Here is a 10,599-nt window from a genome sequence, read left to right on the forward strand (position 1 = left end):
AAAATACATAGTTAAGATTACAAGGGATTTTGAAACTGTCAACCATACTCTTCTTCTCAATAAACTCAAAAGATTCAGCCTTTAGAGACAACATTTTCTGCTGTGAAAAAGACAGGACCATCTAAGTCCATTGCAATTTTTCACACCCTACTTATGGTTCATAGGTGTGTACTAGGCTAGCGACCTTGGAGCCTATATAAGCCTACCCAGAAAGATTCCCTGGCATCATGCCAACCAAAGTTAGTTCCCAGTGCCCCTGTCAAGCAAGGCCACTGAAGTGATCCCTGGGATGAACTTCCTATTGCCTATCCACTCGTCAAGATTTCTCCTAAACTTGATACGGGTGTACTTTAAGTGTCTGCGATAGGCTAACGAGAAAAAGAGAGTTCAAACCCCCTTTAATATATCCCAGACTGCATGAAATTGAAAGATTAGGACAATGTAGGGTGCAGACACAGACCAAATTATAGAGAAACCCTTCAAGTTAAAGCTAAACTATGTGTGATTTTATTGGTATACTAGTGACTGGTACTTTCAAGAGACTCAAAGGTAATCAAGGAAGACTATACATTAAGAAGAATGAATAGCACCCTATAAACTGTCCAGTAACAGGAATGAATAGCACTCTAAACTGTCCACTAACAGGAATGAATAGAACCCTATAAACTCTCCATTAACAGGAATAAATTGAACCCTATAAAATGTCCATTAACAGGAATGAATAGCACCCTATAAACTGTCCAGTAACAGGAACGAATAAAACCCTATAAACTGTCCATTAGCACAAATGAATACCACTCTCTAAACCTGTCCATTAACAGGAATGAATAGCACTCTATAAGCTGTCCATTAACAGGAAGAAATAGCACCTTATAAACTGTGCATTAACAGTAATGAATAGCACCCTATAAACAGTCCATAAACAAGAATGAATAGCAACCTATAAACTGTCCATTAGCAGGAATGAATAGCACTCTATAAACTGTCCATTAGCAGGAATGACTAGCACTCTATAAACTGTCCACAAACAGGAATGAATAGCACCCTATAAACTGTCAATTAACAGGAATGAATAGCACTTTATAAACTGTCCAATAAAAAGAATGAATAGCACTATATAAACAGTAATGAATAGCACCCTATAAACTTTCCATTAACAGGAATGAATAGCACTCTCTAATCTGTCAATTAACAGGAATGAATAACACCCTATAAACTGTCCATTTACAGGAAGGAATAGCACTCTATAAACTTTCTATTTGCAGGAATGAATAGCACCCTATAAACTGTCCACTAAATGGAATGAATAGCACTCTATAAACTGTCCATTAGCAGGAATGAACAGGACTCTATAAGCTGTCCATTAACAGTAATGAATAGCACCCTATAAACTGTCGACTAACAGGAATAAATAGCACCCTATAAACTGTCTATTAACAGGAATGAATAGCACTCTATAAACTTTTGATTAACACGAATGAATAGCACTTTATAAATTGTCCACTAACAGGAATGAATAGAACCCTAAACACTGGCATTAGCAGGAAAGAATCACACTCTATACATTGCCCACTAACAATAATGAATAGCACTATAAACTATCCATTAACAGGAATGAATAGCACTTTATAAACTGTCATTTTGCAGGAATGAATCACACCCTATAAACTGTCCATTAACAGGAAAGAATAGCACCCTATAAACTGTCCATTAACAGGAATGAATAGCATCCTATAAACTGTCCACCAGCAGGAATGAATAGCACCCTATAAATGTCCATTAACATGAATGAATAGCATCCTATAAACTGTCCATTAACAGGAATGATTAGTACTCTATAAACTGTCCATTAACAGGAATGAATTGCACCCTATAAACTGTCCATTAACAGGAATGAATAGCATCCTATAAACTGTCCACCAGCAGGAAAGAATAGCACCCTATAAACTGTCCATTAACAGGAATGAATAGCATCCTATAAACTGTCCACCAGCAGGAATGAATAGCACCCTATAAATGTCCATTAACATGAATGAATAGCATCCTATAAACTGTCCATTAACAGGAATGAATAGCACCCTATAAACTGTCCATCAACAGGGCTAAATAGCACCCTATAAACTGTTCATTAACAGGAATGAATAGCACCCTATAAACTGTCCATTAACAGGAATGAATAGTACACTATAAACTGTCCATTAACAGGAATGAATATCACCTTATAAACTGTCCATTAGCAGGAATGAATAGCACCCAATAAACTCTCCATTAGGAGGAGTGAATAGCACCCTATAAACTGTCCATTAACATTAATGAATAACACCCTATAAACTGTCCCTTAACAGGAATGAATAGCACTCTATAAACTGTCCACTAACAGGAATGAAAGGCAGTCTATAAACTGTCCACTAAGAGGAACGAATAAACCCCTATAAACTGTCCATTAGAAAGAATGAATAGCACTATCTAAACTCTCCATTAACAGGAAAGAATAGCATTCTCTAACCTGTCAATTAGCAGGAATTAATAGCACCCTATAAACTGTCCATTAGAAAGAATGAACAGCACTCTATAAATTGTCCATTAACAGTAATGAATAGCACCCTATAAACTGTCCATTATCAGCAATGAAACGCACCCTATAAACTGTCCATTAACAGGAATGAATAGCACTCTATAAACTGTGGATTAACAGGAATGAATAGCGCTCTATAAATTGTCCACTAACAGGAATGAATAGAACCCTAAACACTATACTTTAGCAGGAATGAATCACACTCTATACATTGTCCAATAACAATAATGAATAGCACTATAAACTGTCCATTAACAGGATTGAATAGCACTCTATAAACTGTCATTTAGCAGGAATGAGTCATACCCTATAAACTGTCTATTAACAGGAATGAATAGCACCCTATAAACTGTCCATTAACAGGAATGAATAGCACTCTATAAACTGTCCACTAACAGGAATGATAGGCAATCTATAAACTGTCCCCTAAGAGGAACAAATAAACCCCTATAAACTGTCCATTAGAAAGAATGAATAGTACTCTCTAAACTCTCCATTAACAGGAATGAATAGCATTCTCTAACCTGTCAATTAGCATGAATGAATAGCACCCTATAAACTGTCCATTTACAGGAAGGAATAGCACTCTATAAACTTTCCATTAGCAGGAATGAATAGCACCCTATAAACTGTCCATTAAATGGAAAGAATAGCACTCGATAAAGCATCCATTAGCAGGAATGAATAGCATCCTATAAACTGTCCACCAACAGGAATGAATAGCACCCTATAAACTGCCCATTAGCAGGAATGAATAGCACCCTATAAACTGCCCATTAGCAGGAATGAATAGCACCCTATAAACTGTACATTAACAGGAATTAATAGCACCCTATAAACTGCCCATTAACAGGAATGAATAGCACTCTATAAACTGTCCACTAACAGGAATTAATGGCACCCTAAAAACTGTCCATTTCCAGGAATTAATAGCACCCTATAATCTGCACCTTAACAGGAATGAGTAGCACCCTATAAACTGTCTATTAACATGAATGTATAGCACCTTATAAACTGCCCATTACCAAGAATTAATAGCAACCTATAACCTGTCCATTAACAGGAATGAGTAGCACCCTATAAACTGTCCATTAACAGGAATGAATAGCACCCTATAAACTGTCCATTAACTGGAATGAGTAGCACCCTATAAACTGTCCATTAACAGGAATGAGTAGCACCATATAAACTGTCCATTAACAGGAATGAATAGCACTCTCTATACTGTCCATTAACATGAATGATTAGCACCCTATAAACTGTGCATTACCAGGAATTAATAGCACCCTATAAACTGTCCATTAATAGGAATGAATAGCACCCTATAAACTGTCCACTAACAGGAATGAATAGCACCCTATAAACTCTCCATTAACAGGAATGAATAGCACCGTATAAACTGTCCATTACCAGTAAAGAATAACACCCTATAAACTGCCCATTAACAGTAATGAATAGCACCCTATAAACTGTCCATTAACAGGAATGAATGGCACTCTATAAACTGTCCATTAACAGGAATGAATACCACCCTATAAACTGTCCATTAAGAGGAATGAATCGCAGCCTATAAACTGTCCTTTAAAAGGAATGGACAGTTCATAGGGTGCTATTTATTCCTTTTAATGGACAGTTCATAGGGTGCTATTCATTCCTTTTAAACTGTCCTTTAAAAGGAATGACTAGCACCCTATGAACTGTCCATTAACAGGAATGAATAGCACTCACTAAACTGTCAGGTTTACTGTAATGTTCATGAGACCTGCAGTAAAATTTGAATGAACACTTCACATTTGTACCTGCATTACAATACTTACACGTGTAAATGATATACAAACACGTGGAACATAGGTACACATACCTCATCATTACTTAGACCTAATGGTATAAAGACATGTGTAGCACAGGCACACATACTTCATCATTACTTATTCCTTATTATATACAAACACATGGGGCACAGGAAAACACACACTTCATCAATACTTAGCCCTAATGGTATACAAACACGTGGAGCACAGGGTCATATACTTCATCATTACCTTTCCTAATGATATACAAACACATGGAGCACCGGCACACATACTTCATCATTACCTTTCCTAGTGATATGCAAACACATGGAGCACCGGCACACATACTTCATCATTACCTTTCCTAATGATATACAAACACATGGAGCACAGGCACACATATTTCATCATTACTTTGCCTTAATGATATATAAACACATGGAGCACAGGCACACACACCATCAATACTTAGCCCTACTGATATACAAACACATGGAGCACATAGGTTCATAGGTTCATAGGTAGGTACTAGGCTATCGGCCCATCAGCCTACGTAAGCTTAGCCAGCTAGGTACCATAGCTTACGCCACCCAAGAAAGTTATTTTCCTGTGCCACTGTCCAGCAGAGACACAGAAGTGATCATCGGGGTGTATTTCCTATTTCCCATCCACTCATCAAGATTTTTCTTGAAGAGTGCTAATGAAGAACTTTGCTTGACATAGATGGATAGCTTGTTCGAGAGTATAGGAAGTCTCTCGGACAGGAATCTATCCCTCCAGCATGTCCTGTTTATTGTGGTGACAAGGTTTAGGTCCCTAGAGCATGTAGCTTGGAGGGATTGGGATTTCTTTAGGTGTAGCATGTCCAACAGCTCTGGGTTGACATAGCTTTATATGTTAGGCAGAGATCACCTCGGAGTAGACGATATGCTATGGAGTAAAGCTGGAGTTTTTTGAGGCAGTCAGTGTAGGGCATTTGTCTGAGGCCAGTAATCCTCTTTGTTAGGTACTTCTGTGGCATTTCCAGCTACTGCAGATGTCTTGTGAGGTACATTCCAAAAGGGGCGTTGTACTCTATAATGGGTCTAATGAGTGACGAGTAGAGGGGAACAATGACCTCTTTTTTCCTGGATGAGAACCCTTTTATGATGAGGTGTGCCACATAGAAGGACTTCCTGACTACTGTGGCGATGTGACTATCAAAGGAGAGACAAGCACACATACTTCATCATTAGTTGCAGCTAATGATATACAAACATATGGAGCACCCACACACGTACTTCATCATTACTTAGTCCTATTAATATACAAACACATGGGGCACAGGAAAACACACACTTCTTCAATACTTAGCCCTCATGATATACAAACACATGGATCACAGACACATACTTCATCATTACTTAGAGCTAATGATATACAAACACATGGAGCACAGGCACACATACTTCATCATTAATTAAAGCTAATGATATAACACATGGAGCACAGGCACACATACTTCATCGATACTTAGCCCTAATGATATACAAACACACGGAGCACAGACACACATACTTCACCGTTATTTAGCACAAATGATATACAAACACATGGAGCACAAACACACATACTTCACTGTTATTTAGCACAAATGATATACAAACACATGGAGCACAGACACATATACTTCATCATTACTTAGAGCTAATGATTTACAAACACATGGAGAACAGGCACACATACTTTATTATTACTTACCCCTAATGATATCCAAACACCTGGAGCACAGGCACACATACTTCATTATTACTTACACCTAATGATATACAAACACATGGATCACAGGCACACATACTTCATCGATACTTAGGCCTAATGATATACAAGCACATGAAGCACAGGCACACATACTTCATCAATACTTAGCCGTAATGAGATACAAACACATGGAGCACAGGCATACATACTTCATCATTACTTAGTACTGCTGATATACAAACACCTGGAGCACAAGCAAGCATACCTTATCATGACTTAGTGCTGCTAATTTACAAACACATGGGGCACAGGCACACATACTTCATCATTCTAGTGCGTTAATGACATACAAACACATGGGGCACAAGCACACATACATCTTCATTACTTAGCCCTAGTGATATGCACATGCACAGAGTTCAGGCACATATACTTCACCATTACTTAGCTCTACTGATATACAAACACATGAGGCACAGGAACACATACTTCACCATTACTTAGCCCTACTGATATACAAACACATGAGGCACAGGAACACATACTTCACCATTACTTAACCCTAATGATATACAATCACATGGAGTATAAGCCAACATACTTCATCATTACTTAGCACTAATGACATACAAAACACATACAGCACAGGCACATAGGCTTCATCATTACTTACCCTAATGATATACAAATTAATGAAGCACAAGCACACATACTTCATCAATACTTAGCACTAATGATATACAAACACATGGGGCACAGGCACACACATTTCATCAATACTTAGCCGTAATGAGATACAAACACCTGGAGCACAGGCACATATACTTCATCATTACTTAGAGCTAATGATTTACAAACACATGGAGCACAGGCACAAATACTTCATCATTACTTTGCCCTAATGATATACAAACACATGTAGCACAGGCACACACACTTCATCATTACTTTGCCCTAATGTTATACAAACACATTAAAGCACAGGCACACATACTTCATCATTACTTATCCCTAATGATATACAAACACATGGAGCACAGGCACACATAATTCATCTTTACTTATCCCTAATGATATACAAACACATGGAGCACAGGCACACACACTTCATCATTACTTAGTGCTGCTGATATACAAACACATGGAGCACAGGCACACATACTTCATCATCACTTTGCCCTAGTGATATACAAACACATGGAGCACAGGCACACATACTTCATCAATACTTAGCCCTAGTGATATACAAACATACGGAGCACAGGCACACATACTTCATCATTACTTAGCACTAATGATATACAAACACATGGAGCACAGGCACACACACACTTCATCAATACTTAGCCATAATGAGATACAAACACCTGGAGCACAGGCACATATACTTCATCATTACTTAGCACTAATGATTTACAAACACATGGAGCACAGGCACAAATACTTCATTATTACTTAGTTCTGCTGCACTCGGAAACATTAGATGGTTTTGTCTTGACAATGCAAATTGCTCATGCTTGAGCAGAGAGAACTGCTAATAGCAGTAGCATTTAGTAATATTTATATGCTATCTTCATTACCTGAGAAGTCATGAATGCGTCTTTGTCCACCCTGTGTTTCACAGGCATGTGTGTGTCTTATACACAACATCTTGTAAAACAGGTACATGACTCTCTTACTTCTGCAATGTACATTAATGACAGCATAGCTGACTTAGGTCAGCAGTATGTGTTTAATATTGTTCAGCAGATTGCATTTACTCCATTGTATCAACAAACATGGCTTTTTCCAAACACTTTACTAGTAATATATCTTCTCTGACACACACCATCGGAAAATAATCCTTGGTGCTCTGCACTCTCACAGCATAAAGCCAGATTTCTGCTGTGAGGCTTGTGTTAAATACTGTTCCTCTAAATTGTGTAACTAGATAGCTAGGTGGTTCTATTCTCATAGCAGTCCGCTTGTGTGTCTGTATATGAGGGGTTGCATGTAGAATCAGATAAGCGTGATCTTATATACTGCTATCCTCACTTAACTAGCAGGGTAGAGGACATTTTACACTGGAAGGTGAATCCACTTCATTGTCACTCACTTTACCCAACATCATCTTCAATGCAACACAATGATGACGTCATCCTCTGTAAAGTGTACTATTATACTGTAGAAGTCATACTTCCACTGTTGCACTTGTGTCAAGTATTATATTTTCTAGATAGGTAGAGGGTTCTAATCTCGCAGCACTCCTCTTGTGTGTGTATGTATGAGAGGTTGGGTGTAGAATCAGGTAAGCATGACCCTATATACCATTGTCCTGTCTCAACTAGCATTGCAGTGGGATTTTTATACTGGAAGGTGAGTCACCTTCACTGTCACCCCTTTTCCCAGAAACACAGAGATGATGCCCTTGTCTATAAAGTGCATTCTCACACAGTAGAAGTCAGACTTCTGCAGTGGTGCTTTTATTAAATACTGTGACTTCTGGATTCTGTGACCTGATAACTAGGGGGTTTTAATCTGACAGCAGCCAATTTGTGTGTGATGGTGGGACAATAGTATCACTGGAGGATTCATTCAACTGCTGTGGTCATTTGACTGCCACTCTGGAGAAACATTTAGATGCTCACATGAATCACACATCCCCTTTTCCCTCTGTCCAACAATACATACTTTATGTGATACACTGAAGAGGTAATCCTTTCATAAAGCACTCTCATACTCTTAAAGTCCAACCTCTTCTATGCCTCATGTGTGCCATGCACTTTCATGTAGATTATGTGAGTAGATAGGGAGTTCAAATGCAATATTGAGAACCCCATGACTGTGTATATATATGTGAATGCAGATCGATGCAGGAGTGTCTTTCACACATTTGTACAGGCAACATTTACAGTCCAACTTGTCTGTAAACATGAGTTTTGTACACACATCTCCTTTGCAAGGCACAGCTGATGTCATCCCTTCAAACATGCACTCTGGCTCACATGAAGTCAGACTTCCTGTGTGGCATGTATGTATAACACACTTGTGTGTAGATTGTGTGAGTATTTATTTATTTTTATTTATTTATTTATTTAACATTTGTTAACTGGGAAAGTCCAACTTGGAACAAAGCCAATTTTCAGCGGTGGCCCAGGGAGAAATGCTCCAGATGCATGTCTTTTTAACGTAGGAGGAAACTGGACCACCTGGAGAAAACCCACATGAATGCAGGGAGGACATGCAGACTCCACACAGAAGGCACCCCAGCCAAGAATCAAACCGCAGAACCTCTTGTTGTGAGGCGACAATGCTACCACTGCACCACTGTGCTGTCAGGAGTAGATAAGTAGGTAGCTCAAATACGGGACTGAATGTCTTCTCTGAGTATGTGCTTCATCCTGTTACTGTACAGAGCAGTTTGCAAAACATGTTAATGTCTAGCTTTTTAATTTTCATTTAGAAATGTTGTCTTGAAGTCTGATTCTGTCATTTGATTATAATTTCCTTCCATACCATTTGTAGTAAGGCAACTTCTCATGACTGAGGACATGAAAGAATGCAATGCATGTCATTGACTTGGGGAGGCATGTATTACAATAAGTGTATATTCACAGTGTACATATTTCTTGTTGTACCATCACAGTGGCAACAATAGTATGCCACAGGTGTGTTTGGGAATACCTAGCAGTAGGTAATGTTTTCTGGCATACAGCAAGATTATTTCAAAGTAATTATACTGATATATATTCCTTGAATCATTAACATGATATAAAGCTTTCACATACACAAACAAATCACAATTAAAGATTCACTTGAATCATGGCTCATTCACTGAATCCATTATTGTACTGAGATTTTGAAAACTAAGTCAGGTGTTCAAAACCAACTTTGAGTGACTGTAAGATTTGTGTCCATAACTGTTCTCCATAAATAACATCCCCTCAGTTGTAAGGCATTCATAGAGAATGGCAGAGACCTCCCCCATACATTTTATCAGTAAAATTATATCCAGATAAGGTACATCTGATATAACGAGTTCACATAGGTAAACTTCTACAGCTGTGTTGACAGTTCGTCTGTGGAGCATGTGATTCATTCCCATATTGTTAGTTGGAGGAGTTGTAAAATTTGAAGCTTAATTATCTAGCATAGGCGAGTATGTATAAATGTACTGATGTCACACAACCATCACATAATGTCACACATATGAATGTATGTTTTGATGTCATGGCGGTATAACATTTGCTCTGGCAATGTCATGGTGAGGGTGCTTCTGTTGGACATGCATTGACTATTACATTTTACACATAAGGTGTGATTCATTTCTTGGCTGCTGTGTGTACAAAAATACAGAGAAAAGTTCCTTGACCAATGATCATTGATAGTGGACTGATTACATCTGTGTGCACAGGAGCACAGTCAGTTAATTCTCATCACTCATTAATAGGGATCCTTTCTTAATTCTCACATTCATTTCAGTTGTTTGTGACAATATCCATTGCTCTCTCC

Source organism: Protopterus annectens, chromosome 8.part1 (assembly GCF_019279795.1).
Source record: "Protopterus annectens isolate FY-2018-M chromosome 8.part1, PAN1.0, whole genome shotgun sequence".
In the NCBI taxonomy this organism is placed as follows: Eukaryota; Metazoa; Chordata; order Ceratodontiformes; family Protopteridae; genus Protopterus; species Protopterus annectens.